The sequence below is a fragment of the Armigeres subalbatus genome, chromosome 3 (assembly GCF_024139115.2).
Source record: "Armigeres subalbatus isolate Guangzhou_Male chromosome 3, GZ_Asu_2, whole genome shotgun sequence".
Classification (NCBI taxonomy): domain Eukaryota; kingdom Metazoa; phylum Arthropoda; class Insecta; order Diptera; family Culicidae; genus Armigeres; species Armigeres subalbatus.
In genome coordinates, this window is record NC_085141.1 from 362,152,558 (window position 1) to 362,169,143 (window position 16,586).

The 16,586-nt window shown below is 40.0% G+C and overlaps 1 protein-coding gene across 1 annotated transcript in view; it reads right to left on the reverse strand.

Annotated features, from left to right (window-relative positions):
* The window catches only part of LOC134226284 (gamma-aminobutyric acid receptor alpha-like), a 239,071-nt gene that overhangs the window by 63,065 nt on the left and 159,420 nt on the right, over positions 1 to 16,586 (reverse strand). The window lies entirely within an intron of this gene.

Genomic DNA, 16,586 nt, shown 5'->3' on the forward strand with positions numbered 1-16,586 from the left:
ATAAGCTCGGAAGCCTCCTTTCCTGAGGTGCGGAAGCCTACTTTCAAGAGACTCGGAAGGCTTCTTTCAGACGACTCTGAAGGGTCCTTTCAGGTGGCTCGGAATGCTCCTTTCAAGAGATTCGGGAGGCTCCTTTCAAGAGGCTCGTAAGCCTACTAAGGCTACATAGCTGCTTTTCAAGAGGCTCGGAATTCTTCAATCAAGAGGCTCAGAAGCCTTTTTAAAGTGGCTCGAAAGCCGCCTTTCAAGAGGCTCGGAAGCCTCCAATAGTCATAAGTCCAGTAGGAAGCTTCAAGTATAAACTTAATAAAATTTATTTTAAGTAATGATGAAAATTTCAGCCAAATTTATAGAGAGCCATATATCCTGTTAGTTTTCATGTCGGTTTTTCATATATCTTATCTACGCTTATTTTCATTTACACCAAAAAATAGGGGGTACCTCAATTAATGCATAATTTCGAAGGGGTACCTTTAAGGAAACGGTTGAGAACCGCTGGTCTAATACCAAACAAACTGTTTACGAATGGATATTGACACTTTCAGTCATACTAGACAGCCATTTGCTTTCATTGAAGAAGTAATATCTACAAGTCTAGGCAAAATGTTTACTGTGGCCAGATGGACCAAAACCCTCAGAACACATTCCTATAAACTTGTTTTGCAAAATTATAAAGTTTGATACGTCGCAAGCCAGGTTTCAGTAATAATCAAAAACTGACCACTTCCCCCCGGGAACCAGCATTCCAAAGCATTCCAGAATATGACCTAATGGACCAAATACCCGCAGAACATGGTATTCCTAAAATTCCGCCGAGCTTGTTTTGCAAAATCATGAAGTTTGACATGTCACAAGCCAGGTTTCGGAATTAATTATTAATGGCCACTTCGCCCTGGGAACCAGCATTCCAGGGTGTTCCAGAATATGACCAGATGAGCCAAATACTCTCATTTTGATGAATTTGTTTTGCAAAATCATGAAGTTTGACACCTCGGCTTGAACAGGCAGTGGCCATTTTTCCGGACCGGGAGGTTACCCCAGAACTCCCATCAATATCTCCGGAACCATGTTCATTTTTAGAATGATGACCAATCTCCCAAAAGTTATAGCGATTTTGTGGTTGATTGCAGAAAACAGAACCACATTTTGATGCAAGACTGCTGAGAACCATCATTTTGAAAATTTAGTTTTCCATTAAAATGGGGGTCATGTACGTAAGTGTTAAGAAGGAATCATATCCCCAATTGCCATATTCAAACACGGGCACGGGCAAACACCTATCTTTAAAGAAGGGATAACATCTAAAAAAATATTTTTTCATACAACAAGTTCTATACAAAAAAAAGTTTGTCAAAGTTTCGCTTAGCGACTACCTCTACATCTTTCTTTGGTCTTCCCAGAAGGCATTAAAACAAAATCCAGCTGCTTATAACTGCAAATCTGCGATTCCGATCACTTTTTCGAAAAAAAGTAATTAATTTTGAAACATTGAATATGGCATTCCTAAAATACACGGCAGACTGCGATGGGCTGGATACCAATTTCATACGTATTCCAAAAGAGCATCAAAAACTGTTAAAATAGAGAGTAGATAGCTTGAGCTCGATTGACTGCCCGTAGTTGCTGCTACTCCATTATCACCAGATCAGCTGTTCTTGCATATAGAACCAACAGATGTTTGCTTGGGACTAGCACTTCATCTTCAATGTACAAGTACTGGTAATCTCATTTGTAAGGACGCACTAGCGCCTGCCACGGCAGAATGCAAGTCAATGTAGGGAAGGGGAGGAAATTGTGATGCAATCACTCGCCCACTGCGAGCCGAATATACCTCTGCACTTGCCACGAGTTCATGAGGAATTTGTTGGAATTTTTGGGTTAGGTTCGAGAGGCAGAGGTCCGTCTTGGTTAACGAGCTGCCAATGTGAAAGATAGGTGAAAGCAACTGATGGAATTTCTAATTGGATGTAGGAAACGAGCTCTATAAGTTCATTTCCAATTCTAGCAGATTACTGTTAGAATACTCAAGTTGAAGGTATAGGAATAGTAATTAAAACGGTATGGAAGTCCATTTCCAGTTCTAGCGATTGCTAGAACATGAGAAATATATAGAAAGATACAAAGTAGGAAAATGGAACGGACCTGGGATTGATTCCACGACCTCCTGCGTATGAAGCAGAAACAGTAGCCATATGACTACCAAGCCCGCTAAGTTAAAATAGAGAGTAGATAACACAGAAAGTCCCGTAGGCTTCGTGGTAGGCTTATGCAGCTATATAATACTCCATTAGGCGCAGGCTCACCAAGAGGATGCAACTCATTATCTATCAAGTATCAAGTAAATAAATATGAAAAAAAAACAATGGAATCTTGAAGATTACGTAAATCTTCTAGGCTTCAGTTGAAATTATTTCATGAAATGTAGAATTTTCATATTTAAAAACAATATGTACATGCAAGAAACGAAAATGTCTGTATCAGGAAAATCTTTCGAAAAATATTGGTATGTACCTAGGTGAAATAAATAAACAGCATTTATGAATTTCTATCTGAGTGAATCGTGAGCTGTGATTGCGAAGGTAAATCGCGTGAAGAGTTTGTACTTAGTGTTTGGTGAAGCATGAATTATAGGCAACTCATTGAAGTATTTAGAGCTCACTAGGGACGTCAGGTAGATCGTGTTGAAAAAGGAATATATCTGCCAAAGCTTCGCTGTGGATAAACAAAAAAAAAGAGTCAACTCCATACAAAATTGAAAAATCTGCATTTGAAATTTGAAAAAAAAAAAAATGGCGGGCCGCATCCTGGTCTAAAACTTACTTTGACCCATATAATGAGGAATGGCTTGACACAGAATTTGAATTAGAAGAATTTACTCAAACTGAGCCAGAGCCAAAGATATTAAAGGAAGCGTACCTGAAAAGAAAACAACTTATACAGAAAAGGCTTTATGATAGCTTTGGTGTGAGGGTCGATCAGCCAAGGCAAGGCGGAGCAGGATCAAGTACAACTGGAAACATTTGTCGACGAGCGTTTTCGAATCCAAATTAGGTAAAGGTAAGGTGTTAAGTAAAGCATTAGATGTCAACGAAGAGCTAATACACCGGTTCTGGAACATTCTGATCGCGATAAACTGCCAAGAGCCAATCAATCCTGAAAAGCTAGACAGTTATTGTAAAGCAACCTACCGGTTATATTTGCAACTGTATGATTGGTGTAAAATTCCTGCTACGGTGCATAAAGTCCTTGCCCATGCAGGGGATATAATAATTAATTCACCAGCACCACTAGGAATGTTGGCTGAAGAAGCGGCTGAGTGTCAACATAAGCACTTAAAAAAGTCGGACGCATCATGCCAGGAAAGCTTTGAGAGAGGATAATTTACATGACGTTTTCATTCGTGCTATGAGCTCGTCGGATCCTTTGATAACCTCCCTCAACTTAGGTAACCGACTTCAAAATAAATGTAATCTGGACAGTAGCGTAGCCACGGGGGTGGTTTTGGACATAAACCCCCCCCCCGGAGCCCACATTTTTAGAAATTTTTTTTTCGAGCCTTCTCGAAATTAAAAATGTTCAGAACCCCCCCCCCCCAGACCAATTTTCAGGCAACGTCACTGAATCCGGAATATCCAGAAAATGTTCAAAGTTTTTTAGTGACTGAAAGTTTCTGCAGTACAACAGATTCGAGTACAGAGAAAAATGCCCTAGCAGATATTTTAATCGATCTTGAAGAAATAAATGATGATTTTGTTGAGGATGTTCATGTACATAATGATTAAATAAATGTTGTTGCAGTATACTTGTACATCTTGAAGCTTTTATTACATGGAGTTCGTATAGCCTTCATAGAGCTTTATATTCGTATTCCCTTTACTTGATTTGAGGGTTAAGAGTCTGATCCAATTTGAAACATCCTTCTAAGGCACCCTGTTGCGCTTGTAGATGCAAAGGCCTGTATTCCGCGGAGTTCTTGGGCAACTTAAAACATATGTACAACTTAGCAACTTAGACATGTACATATGGGCAACTTAGAACATAGACAACTCATTACACACAAAAACAATATGCCCAGTTTTTTCCAGCTCGAACTCTACAGGTCTGTGCTTCAAAAAAAAACCCAGATTAATCCACCTAGCGGTGATGATGCCTTTCTCGTGCGGTAAAAAGTAGTATTTTGGCCATAACTAAAAAGCCTATTGTCCGATCCGTCCAATTTTCAATAGGAAACAATGGGGCAGTATACTGCGTCGAATGCAGCCTGTTGTGAGGAAATCTGTTCAGGGTAAGTGCATTAAAAATGAGCTAGACTTTTTTACGCGCTTTTTTATGAGAAAAAATATTTTGGCCATAACTACCAAACCCATTGTCCGATCCGTCCTATTTTCAATAGGAAACAGTGGAGTAAGATACTGCGTCGAATGCAGTCTGTTGTGAGGGAATCCGTTTAGGGTAAGTGCATTAAAAGTGAGCTAAACTTTTTTACGCGCTTTTTTATGAGAAAAAGTATTTTGGCCGTAACTTCCAAGCCAATAGTCCGATCCGGCCAATTTTCAATAGGAAACTATGGGGCAGTATACTGCGAGTAAATTGGTTGAGGGTAAGTGCAAACAAAGTAAGCTAAACTCTTTGCTCTTTTGGTACGCACACACACACACACATACACACACACGCACACACACACACACAGACATCACCTCAATTCGTCGAGCTGAGTCGATTGGTATATAACACTATGGGTCTCCAAGCCTTCTATAAAAAGTTTGTTTTTGGAGTGAACATATAGCCTTTACGTATACTTAGTATACGAGAAAGGCAATACATATCTATAGACTGATGTGTACATGTTACGTTCGTAGATAAAAGGGATATTTTCCATGGAGTTTAAAGGGCTGTATTCCAGGAAGTTTGGAGACCTTAGAAGCAGTCATATCTACAATATAAGTGTGAAATATTGTTGAAATGAAATGAAAATATTTTTGGCCAACTACTTGTATGGAGCCGCTCCATAGTGCATTCAGAGGTCGTTGCGATGATTTTTGGTGTTTATATCTCTTGTTAGAATTTATCGAGAATTGAAAATTGCCCAAATACACTAAATGGACTTAAGCTACCTCGAAATTTTATCCGAATTAGCTGTAAATTTGACAGGAGTCTTATTTTAGCATAAGAATTGTGATTGTTGGCTGATCGGTTGAATTTTTGATACTTTTTGAAAACATGAAAAGGTCTACGTGTTCAATAAGTTCGAATACAAATGTTTGATCATTGTGTTTGTAAGCCCAATGTACATATTCTGTATTAGTATTGGTGTCAGCGTTAGCGGTATATATAAGCTATCGGATGTGTGTGGTGTCGACATTCTGTCACTTGTTGTTTGTTTATTACGCGCGTTGAAAATGGATTGGGGCATCATAAATAGCCGTTTTTGAAGTTCAAAATCATTGCGGCGTACTTCAAAACTGAGGTTTTGTGGACGATTGATGCCCCCAGTGGCCCGGTGATAAGACGGAGATGAGCCCTACGTATTCCAATAGGACGATAACCCTTTATACACGAAAATTGCGATTTTAGCCTAATATGGGGACAAAAGATTGCAACCACCCAGCTTCCCGGATTTGAACCCTCTTAGCTTTTTTGTTTGGTCCTTTATTATGTTACAGCTGTACGAATACATGGTCAGTAACTTGGACCAGTTCAAGACGTAATTCTCAAAAACTGGAACGAAATGCCCATGCAGACCGTAAGTGCCGCTTGCGATGGGATTTAGAAACGTTTGAAGCTCGTAAAGAAATACAAAATAGAAGTCATTCCAAAAGAAATGTTACAAATTTTCCTTATAAACAATACTTCCAATGAAATGCAACCGGAAAAAGAAATAATTTAATCTCAATTTTTAAACATTTTTAAAAGTGTATTCCAACTTATTGAACACCCTGTAGTCTTCATGCTCGGTTCATAGACACTTCGAACTATCTAGATCGTTGTGCTGCGGTCGAGAAGTAAATCAATTGATATGCGTTTGATCGTGTGCGACCAAATCATAGTTCGTTAAAACCGTAGTGTAAAAATAAATGGCACGCTCGCATCGCTTATCAGAGTGAATCCAGACCCAACGATGCCTTCCGACTAACTGATAATCCTTCATGTGTTTTTTTGTGGAGACGCAGAGGTAAACACGGTCTTAAATAGCAAAAATCTCCTACTAATATTCTTTCCCTTTTTCTAGCTGACTACTACATTTGAGTCACTTGCACACTAAGAATGTGCATGGATTTGAGAGCGTGACAAACCATATAAAATATTCATTCGTTCAAAATAAAAAGTGTGATTATGGCAAGGGATGAAAGTTCGAAATCACCAATGTTTGCGTGATGCTCAGTTATGGCTCAGTTATTTGTTATAAAACGCTACGGAGCCAGACACTTATAAACAATTCAATTTTCGTCTGAATTTGTTTCTGATGTGTTGTGAAAAGCATTATTTGGGAGGTTTTATTCGGTGGCATGAAGTCGGAGATGGACACAGTTCTCGTTAGTTTTGATGCCGTCGACTCAGCGTCTAACTGAACTGCATTCTCTTCGATTACCTCACTTTCCATTTTTTCTATTGACGATTGCTTTGGTGCTGTTTGTTCAAATCCGATCACTACTTGCATGCCATGATCCTGGTACATTGACTGAACCGGTGGAATCTTCGTATTTTGAAGGAGCAAGAGCAAGAGCTGTCCTGGACTTCTTGATTCGTGCTTCTGTGTCGATTAGATCTGTGCGCCGATTTAAAATTTATCGGCGGCGGCGTGATAGTTCATTTTTAGTCAGCGGCGGTGGCGCTGATCGGCGGGAACTATTTTCATACAATAAAAAATCTTCCGAATTTCTCCGGAAGTTCTTCCAGGAATTCCGCCGGGAGTTCTTCCAGGAGTTCCGCTGGATGTTCCTTTGGAAGTTCCTCCGGAAATTCATCGAGGGATTCCTCCGAAAGTTCCTCCAGAAATTCGTCCAGGAAATCCTCTGGAAGATCCACCTGGAGTTCCGCTGGAAGTTCCTCTAGGAATTCCGCTGGATGTTCCTCCAGGAATTTCTCCGGAAGTTGATTTCCTTCGGAAGTTGTTCCACGAATTCCTCCGGAATCTTTTAGCAATTCTAATGAAACTTCCACGATATTTTTAGAACTTTTTATGGATGCTTGCCCAGATAATACACCTGAAATTTACCCTGTAGTTCCTCTATAAATTCCCCCAAGACCTCTTTATTAATTACTTCGAGAACTCTACGGAATTACCACGCAAACTCTCCAAAACTTTACCCTGAATTTCTTTTGAAATTTATATGGAATTCCTTCAAACTAACTTCCACCCACTCAGGAATTCGTCCTGAAATTTCTTTCAATTCTCCTTACGCCCGCCTCCCAAAATTTACCCAAAAACTCATCTAGAAAACCCTCTAGGATTTTACCCGGAATATTCGTAAGAAATCACCCCGAAAATTCCACCAGAAATTCTCCCGCCTATTGTTTAGCGAACTTCTCTGAAAACTCTTCCAGAAGTTCTCCCAAAAATACCTACATAAGTTTCTACAGAAATTACAGCAAGATCATTTTTTTTCAGAAATATCTCGGAAAATTTCGGTAATTTTTCAAAAATTTGTTTTGACTTTCCTCGAAATTTCCGGAGATTTGTTTTGAGTTCCCCAGATTTGATTTGTTTTTTTTTTTTGGTAGAACGGTATTATCCAGCATACTTATGTGAGGACATTTTCCTTTCAGGAGGTATTCACGATGGTAGCTTTGTTGGAATAACCACAGAAATTCCTGAAATTTTTCATGTAGCATGTAGTATTCTTGAATAAATTGCTGGAAAATTCGTGACGGCATTGTTGATTTAAATCCATAGAGGAATTTCGAAAAAAAGTTGTAACGATACTACGTAACAACTACTAGCTCCGGAACACCCAACTACTAGCTCCGCTGCATACACCGAGGGATTTGTTCCACAACCAGGACGCAACAAACCACGAAGCACATTGGAAGCCCCGAAGCCCCCCATCGCAGTCGAGACTGTGCAGCCAGCGTACAACAGCCGTCCTGGTCCTGCGTTTGGGTGTGGTGAAAGGGTCTTCCAGCCTGTGCAAACAGGCAAGTACCATCAAAATAAGTTCATTTCCCGCCCTGATGCCGTTTTAGTCCGCAGCTCAAAGGGATTACCGAACATTTCCTCTATTTCGGAACACCCAACAACTAACTCCGCTGCATACACAGAGGGATTTGTTCCACAACCAGGACGCAACAAATCACGAAGGACATTGGAAGCCCCGAAGCCCCCCATCGCAGTCGAAACTGTGCAGCCAGCGTACAACAGCCGTCCTGGTCCTGCGTATGGGAAAGTACCATCAAAATAAGTTCATTTCCCGCCCTGATGCCGTTTTAGTCCGCAGCTCAAAACGATCACGGAACGTTTCCTCTATTCCGGGACGCATGCCTCTAAGCCTATTAGAAACTCCAGACCCCCTCGTTACAGTCGAGCCAATCCCGCCAGCGTCCTGCAGTCGTCCCGGTCTTGTATACGATGTAAGGGAAAGGGGTTTCCAAACTCATCACGCAGGCAATAATAGCAACAGCGCCATTCCGAGCGATGTCATAGATGAATCCACAGCTATGTTTGCTCCAACATTCGAATCAATATTATTGAATGTACGCCCATCGCCAGCGATTAAGAATACTTCGGCTTCTACTTCATCTATCCTAGTCTACTACCAAAATGTTGGAGGTATCAACTGTTCACTTGACGATTATAAGTTGGCAGTCAGTGATGCTAGCTACGACATCTACGCTTTCACCGAAACATGGCTCAACGATCATACCAAATCTTGTCAGCTCTTCGACAGCTCCTTTTCAGTGTATCGTCATGATCGCTCATCCTCAAATAGTAGGAAAAACTCTGGCGGTGGAGTATTACTTGCTGTTCGTAAATGCATCAAGTCGCGCATTTTGTGCCCTCGCGGATATTTGGTAGTTGAACAGTTGTGGGTTGCAATCACTGCTAAAGATCATACAATCTTTTTTTGCGTGATTTACACTCCGCCTGACATGATAAATAACAATTCACTGATTGACACACATTTGGCGTCGCTAGAATGGATCGTTACTCAAATGGGACCTAACGACAGCATAGTTATTGTGGGTGACTTCAACCTCCGCGGGATTACCTGGCAGAGCGGCTCAAATGGTACTCTATTTCCGGACCCATCTCTTTCTTCTATGCCAATGGCATCTAGATGCCTTCTTGATGCATATTGTACTGCGGGACTCAAACAGCTCAATTCAACTTTAAACGATAATCATCGAACGCTGGATCTGTGCTTTGCTAGCGAAGATTTTTGTGGCAATTACGCTGTCATGCGGGCTCCGTTAGCATTAGTAAAAGACTGCAGGCATCACCCCCCTTTGCTTGTAAATTTGCCTGTTTAAACGAAGTTTAATATCCCATTGACTCCACTCAGTTCAGTTTGATCTCTGAGATGATCTTTTTTTTGCCTTGTTCTTTTCTTGTTTTATCGTTGTTTATCGCTTCCAAAATCCTGGGTAGATCTTTCCGGTACCCAGGATTTTGGAAGCGATAAACAACGTGCATAAAGACATCAAATTCACCCACGAGGAGGAAAAGGAAGGTAAATTACCTTTCTTGGATCTACTGGTTATCAAGGGAACAAATGCAACATTAGACTTCGAAATCTACAGGAAGCCCACCAACACCATGAGAGTCATCCCATACACATCAAATCATTCGTATCAGCACAAAATGGCAGCTTTTCATCACATGATCCACAGGATGCAGACGATTCCCCTGAGCGAAGAAGGAAAACGAAGGAGTTACAACACATCTTGGAAACAGCGAGGATCAATGGATACAAGGAAAGAACAATACAAGCAATCATCAACAAGAAGCAGAGGAACCTACGGAAAACGAACTGACAACACTAACACCGATCGATGAACCGCTGAAGAGGGTATCGGTCCCCTATGATCGACACATCACCCACCAGCTACGCCATCGACTGAGGAAATTCGGCATCGATTTAGTATTCTCCAGCAGAAGCAATCAACTGAAGACACTGTTGGGCTCCACAAAGGATAGAGTAGAAATGTTAAGGCCGGGGTTTATCAAATTAATTGTTCACAGTGTGATAAAGTATATGTAGGTCAAACAAAAAGATCGTTAGATGTAAGGTTCAAAGAACATATTGCAGAAGTAAGTAAGGCTAAGAGGGAAACTGATAAGGGATTAAATTATGAGTTTAGGTCTAAGGTAGCTGAACATGTATATCAGGAAAATCATTCAATTACGACATCAAACGTTAAAATTTTAAGAAATGTCTCTTCTCCGTGGAAACTTGATGTTGCTGAGAGCTTGGAAATCTACCGACAGGTACAAACGCGGTTGTTGAATAAAGATCAAGGAAATGGTAGCTCCTGGCTCTTCAAGTTTATACCTAAGCATTAAGCGCATCAAGCGAGTAGAAATAAGCACCGTAGTAAGATAAGTACCTAGATAAATTATTATACCTACGCATAGTATAAATAGTGTAAGCTGCGATCATTTTCTTCAAGTCGAGTCAAGTACAAGACACTGAAGACGGCCTTACTGTTGAGGTCGAAATACGTATCTGTCAGGATACAATTAAGTGGTGGAATTCAATGGGATTGTTTAAACTCGTCTTATGACAGGTGAGAACATTCCACTAAAAAGCTCAAAATAATTTTCTTATTGTAAATTTGAACGGTCCCAAATTCAATTCAACGACACAACCGACAATATTTTCTATAATTTCCATAAGGCCGATTTTGAAAGTATGAATGCTTTTCTTCGCGATGTAGATTGGACAGAAATACTCAACGACAACGATGCCAATCATGCTGCATCTTCGTTGTCCAACATCCTACTTTACGCCATTGAACAGTTTGTGCCTAAAGTAATCCGTCGCGAACCAGCCCAACCTGAATGGTCGAATCCACAACTTAAGCGTCTAAAACGTTCCAAAAGAGCTGCTCTGAGAAGACATAGCAAATACCGCACCGATGCAACTAGAATTGCTTACGCTGAAGCCAACCAACAATATTCCAGACTCAACAAGCATCTGTTCTCCATCCATCAAGCTCAAATTCAAAGTCGTCTCAAGTCGGATCCACGCGGCTTCTGACAATACGTGAATAATCAACGACACCGGTCTGGTCTGCCGTCCACAATGACCAACAGCAATGCAGAAGCAAGTACTGTGAAGGAAATCGCAGAATTGTTTCGCACTCAGTTCAGCAGCGTTTTCTCTGACGAAAAGCTTAGCGCCCATGACATCGAAACCACCACACACAACGTTCCTCAACTTTCTCTCGCAACCTCGCATTTGACTGTTTCATCAGACATGGTCTTGCGCGCGCTTGAAAAACTGAAAAGTTCAGTAGGATGTGGCAAAGATTGTATTCCATCGATTATGCTCAAGAAGCCGCTATTTTTAATACCTCACTATCTACTGGAACGTTTCCGTCGAGTTGGAAGGACTCATATGTTTTCCCAGTGCATAAGAAAGGATGTAAAAGAAATGTCTTCAATTACCTAGGTATAGTATACACTCAAAGCAGGTGCGATCTCCAAATTATTTGAGATGATCGTACTTGAGAAGCTTGTGCATACATGTGCGCATTATGTATCCAAAAACCAACATGGATTCATCGCCAAACGTTCTACCACCACAAACTTTTCAATGTTTACATCGTTCGTCACCAGCCAAATGGAAAAAGGTTACCAAGTTGATGCCATCTACACAAACTTGTCTGCTGCTTTCGACAAAATGAACCACGATATTGCGCTTGCTAAATTCGAAAAACTAGGCTTAAGTAGCATTACTCTCAACTGGCTTCGATCTTATTTGACTGATCGCAACATTGTTGTCAAAATCGGGTATCATGTTTCGTCGCCGTTTCCGGTTAGCTCAGGCGTCCCTCAAGGTAGCCATCTCGGACCGTTTTTATTTGTACTTTATATGAACGATGTTAATTTTATCCTAAGCTGTTTAACCTTATCGTAGGCTGACGACTTAAAACTTTTTTTATGTCATTAGATGCACAAGCAATGCTACGTTTCTACCGCGGCAACTCGAGATTTTTACAGCCTGGTGTCAGCTTAATCGGATGGTACTCAATGTCCCTAACTGCTCCGTTGTTTCGTTCGGACGAAAGCATGTTCTATATCAACATGAATATTTTTGCCTTTCTCGTACTACAAAGTTGTACCGAAAGGCTATCATTTCACCCCGAAAACGATCTTTTTATATAAGTCTCTGAGACTCATAGTGTTATATACCAAACGACTCAGCTCGATGAACTGAGCACATGTCTGTCTGTCCGTGTGTATGTATGTGTGTATGTGTGTGTATGTGTGCACAAAAGCTAAAGAAAACATTAGACAACTTTTCGTATAGTAATCCTTAACCGATTTTCACGCAACAACTTTTATTCGACAGGAGACAAAGCCTTGTTGATCACTATTGAATTTGATAACGATCGGTCATTGCGTTTAAAAGTTATGAAGAAAATGGTTTATCGAACCATATAAGCCCCATATAAGGTTGGTGTCTTAACTAATTGCGAGAAAGGCACCACCAACGCTAGGTGGATTAATCTGGGTTTTTATATAATAGTAGCATCAAACGTGAAACGACTGTAAAAGATTTAGGCATTATGTTAGACTGCAAATTGACTTTTAAACATCATATATCGTATGTTGTGTCCAAAGCCTCATCACAACTAGGGTTTATCTTTCGCTTTGCTAAAAAATTTAGAGATGTTTATTGCTTAAAAGCATTGTACTGTTCATTAGTCCGTCCTATATTAGAATATTCTTCAGCAGTCTGGGCACCATATTATCAAAATGATACTCAACGAATCGAATCAATTCAGCGCAAGTTCATCCGCTTTGCTCTCCGATTTCTCAATTGGCAAGATTCCTATAATTTACCAAGATATGAGAACCGTTGCATGCTTATAAACTTGGAAACACTTAATGCTAGGCTTAATGTTGCAAAAGCCTGTTTTATTGGAGATTTGCTTCAAGGCCATATTGACTGTCCAGATCTGCTAGAAAAGATCGAAGTAAACATACGAAATCGTAATCTTCGCTCACACTCATTCTTGTACATTCGTGCTTCTAGAACTAACTACGGAATCAATGAGCCAATCAAAGGCATGTGTCGCGTGTTTAATAGGTGTTACGAAGTGTTTGATTTTCATGTTCCTCGTATAACTAATAAGAATAGATTTAAGAGTATTTTGTGTTAGATTTAGAGCATTCCATTTATAATGTATGCCGTATAGTATGTCATTGGGGTGCGTATGTTTCACCTGTTGGCAGTTGTTGCTAAATAAATAAATAAATAAATAAATAAATAAATAAATAAAGCGAAAAGTTCTGCACTGGTCCACTGGGTGTTGTGTAAATGTCCTGTCCGTTGTCCGTTGTAGATGTTAAGTGTTCAGTCTGTGCGACCTCTTGTCGAAGACGGTGACCCTGTCTTTTTTTTCTTTTTTTCTCTATCTGAGAAAGAATACATCCATCCTTGCCTCACTCAGAACTCCCTATAGGAGCTATATCATCTGGAAGCACCTCAGAGATTTTTAATGTTCAGACGATAGAAGGCTTTTTCGTGATCAATGAGTACCCAATGGAGGAACTCTTGGCATTCGTTGATCTGCTCCAAGATGATTCGGAGCGTGACAATATAGTACTCACATAGTTCAAATGTTTTAACAACTATTCTGCAATATATTGCCCCGATCCGCATCAACCTGGAGCAAGTTAACAAGTTCGAAGAAGTGTCCACTCAATTGCTATACATTGTTTTGTTGACAATGGGTATTCTGTTGTTTGAATCACGAGGGTCTTTCTGGCACAATACTTAAGCAACCCAATATCATCGGATGGCGAAATGTGGATCGATATGGGAGCACGAATTTGTAAAGACTGGGGCTGCCTTTGCGAGTACAACTTTGTTGTACGAGAAAGGCAAAAATATGTGTCGCCAACATTCCAGGTTTTTCTCAGCAGGGTGACTTCCTGCTATCTACCTGCCAGCACTTTCATGCGTCGGTACTGCCCAGTTAACATTTTGATACGTATAGCTTTTGATATAAGTTGTCATATAAAAGCAAGAGAACTTGTATATAATGCACTGAATCACTATATACCTTCTAAAGTAGAGGCCATATACGTACTTAACAACAACTTTCTTGAGTTTTCATAAGCCATATTACAATCTAGTAAACATTAAAAAAAATTGTGAACAACCATGTATCGAACATCTGACCTTTGAATCTAGAGGCTAATGCTCTTCCGATGTGCTATACAGCAACTCTTGAGAAGCAGCAACTTTTTGACAATCATAATCTAGATGAAACTCTAGTGTTGACTACGATATTGCAGTATACGATGTCTATTACATTTATACGATTCAAGAATCATGTTGTTGTACGTACAAATGTAGCTTGAGTCTTATATGGAAACTGTTTGTAATTGTTCCGATAATGTCCATACATAAAACGATTACGCACCATTCCAAACGATTCTACCGACATATAAACGATGATGAAATGTCATCATCAGTGAAATTTTATTTCGCCGTGTTTACCTCTGAGTTATTTTTATTTGGTTAAAGTTTAGTTGTTTTGATCGATGTTTGGCAGTGGTACGGAGTGCAAATCGATAGGATTAATGTAATGGAAGTAAATAACAGCATCAATGGAATGGAATTCAATCACATCGGATGGAATAAAGTAAGTAGAAATGAAATTTATATTATCGCTGAGATACAGTGGGTTTTGACTAACGCGCTGAAGTGAAAACTATATACGTGCAAAGCACATCCGTATACGATTTTCCTGGCACCACGTATGTGGATATACGATATTTGCGATTCAATCAGATTAATCGGATATTGTTTATTTGGGTTATCTCTATAAGTAATCATATACGAGTGCGATTAAAAACTGCAGTATATGCGAACAAATATCTATTAAAATATACGGTTGACTGGGTGGGCACATTGTCGCTGTTATTAGATGATGATGAATGAAAAGGTGAAATGATTAGAGGGCACAAAAAAATTAACAATCAGTTTGAGATCTCATACACAACTTAAAGAAGCCTGAATATAATGCCCAAGCAATAGACATGTCATAAATAGGTTTCTGATACTTATTTACAACCAAGTTTGGCCATATTTAGCTTGATGTAAAGCGATAAGCGTGTTATTGTAGGTTGACCAATTTGAATCCCCAAGTTCCATCCCATGGAACAATGACAGTTGATATGACCGTAATGGAACAGCCACTAAATTTATACAATGAAGCTCAAATTTGAAGCAGAATGATAAAAGCAAAAGACAACATCAGATTCCTTGTACTCCTTGTAAACCTTTACATGCATAATTGCTGCATGGCTCCCTCAAGGATGCTATAATAAATATGACCAAGTATTTTTTCAACTGGATTAAATTGATTCGTACACACATGCAATCTGGGCCCTGATTGGCACTCCAGATACAAAACTTTAGAGCAGTAAAGTGATTTTCCCTGGAAAAGCACCAACGCAAAGAGCATAAAGGAAAACAATCTGCTTCAATGATTCCGGTTGCACAGGAATTTTACTATGCAGTTATTGCGGGTAGATGACAAACTATTCTGCGAGGTGAAGAGAGGAAGATTATGAGATTGTGCCACCGAGCGAACAATCTGACGACGTTGTCGTCGTCGTCGTCTTCGTTACGTAGACAACTCTCTCGACGAATGTAATCTACTTACTGCTGCCTCGTTCGTTTGGTATGTTTTTCTGCAACAATTGAAAAAGGACTATTTTTCCTATGAGAGCTGTGACGGAAGCGGCAAGATCAGTTTTGGAATATATGTATGGTTGTGTCCATAGTGGTCGATCAGTTGATAGTCAGTGCGAAACAAGGTTATTGGAGATACATTTTAGGTATTATAGAACACCAAAGCAGTGGTTGACGAGTTTTAGAATATGGGTCAGCAGCACTGATGTAAAAGTTGAGAGAAGATAAAAAAAATTGCAAAGCATCAGTATCAACGAAAAAATTATAGTTTAATCACGAACTTTCACAGTCTTAACTATGTGGTTCAACAAATTTCCGCCAGCCCATTGCCTATGTGGGTTGACATGATTTTTTTTATAACTTCATCGTCGCACTCTTCATCGGGTCCTTCATCCCAGGCAGATTCCCGTCGCCGTCGCATCTGTTTGAAAGTTCAATTTTCAACAAATACTACAAAACAATCTCATTGGCATCGTTTTACGTGAACGAAATATAAAAATTGTACTCACGTGTCGAGTTGTTGCACTTTTCAACTGTTCCGCCCATTTCCGAAATGACCATGTTTATTTTCCAAAGTCGTCGTCAGTTTGTGATGGCGCATAATGCTTCACCCAGCTCTGTCAAATTAAGCAACCAACCTGTACCCTACCTAAATGATGCTGATGACCACGATGGCCGATTGCACTGGGACCAAGTTTGGTTAGTTCCCCG